Below are 1,423 nucleotides of genomic sequence, written 5' to 3'. Positions count from 1 at the left end.
TTTTTTGTCTTTGTTAACTTTGTCAAAAGTTTTATGTAAGTCATGAACTTCTGAAAAAATTTGACAACCTGTCATTCAATGTTGTGCAGTTCTCATCTCCTTTGTGTTATAAGACTTTTCTTTTTTTGATGAAACATTTTATTAGGAGATAGTCAATGATGATGGCCCATACATGAGAATTTTTTAATCTTATACAACCATGAAGATACTGTATTTTTGGTACAATAAGGGCAAGCAAATCTTTCTTTAGTGCTCCATCCGGATAGCATGTCATATGCTGGAAAATCATTAATTTTCAACATTCGTTATGCACACATATTAAAATTTTGTCTAGTAGTTGCATCATAACACGAAACTCCATGCCATAACTCAATAAGTTTTTGAATTAATGGTTGTAAATAAACATCAATATTATTTCCAAGATTTCTGTTTTCGTTCCTTTTACTTTTTATTTTTAAAGGAGTCATCTGTTTGTCTATCATCATATATTTCCCTTTTTTACATAAGTCTATTTTCAGGATCATGTGATTGAACATGAGAATAGAGGAATTAGAAAAATGAACAAACAATAAAAACAACAAATAATAGAAAGAAAATGTGGAGTGCTTGTGTCTGATAAATCTCGTAAAGATATGTCAAGTATGTCCTCCCAAACAAGATCAAACGAAAGCACTTTGGACGAATATCCACAAAAGAATACCTATGTAGACTACTCACAATCAGATATTCAAATTTATTTGAATGTTATGAGGTTTAAAGTGCTCCCAAATGGATGTATCCCACTTGGTTAATTACATTTTGGGGGTTGCCCAAGAATACTATTGATCTAAGAAGTTTTTGTTACATTAGAAGTGACAACTAACGCAGGGCAATGAAAGGGCAATTATTTTGCAAGGGAATACTCCAATGCCTTTAAAGTTCCCGCTAAGCCATGGGGCGGAGAGTGAGTCTCTCACGGTCCCACAAGAGTAACAGACTCATCGACATATGGAACCTGCAAAACAACTGAATCATCCTGATGGAGAGTCCCAATACGTTAAAGCGCTTCCAGGCCATAAGGGCAAATGATAAATCATCGTATCCCAAACGGGTGGCAGCTCATTAGTAATTGGGCTGTCAAGATGATATCAACGATATTAAGAGGAGCGACATGGCTTAAAGTGGATAGTTAAATGAAGGGAGGAGTAATCCCTAACAGGTAGAGGTGACCTTGTCGGGGCACTACAAATCCGTTATCCCAAGCTACTAGGACCCTAAGTCTACCTTGTCATGAAGATAGTCGACCCAATACGCTCAGAGATCCCTAGTCAGTAATCTGTGAAAACCTCAGTAGCTCTAAGGTCAAAGGACGAAACTCTATCATATGACTATCAGGTGCAGCTCTAAGTGGTGAGACTTATACCGACCTAAGTGGTGAGGATGT

The sequence above is a fragment of the Phalaenopsis equestris genome, unplaced genomic scaffold, assembly GCF_001263595.1.
Source record: "Phalaenopsis equestris unplaced genomic scaffold, ASM126359v1 Scaffold000615, whole genome shotgun sequence".
In the NCBI taxonomy this organism is placed as follows: domain Eukaryota; kingdom Viridiplantae; phylum Streptophyta; class Magnoliopsida; order Asparagales; family Orchidaceae; genus Phalaenopsis; species Phalaenopsis equestris.
This window is presented reverse-complemented; position numbering follows the sequence as displayed.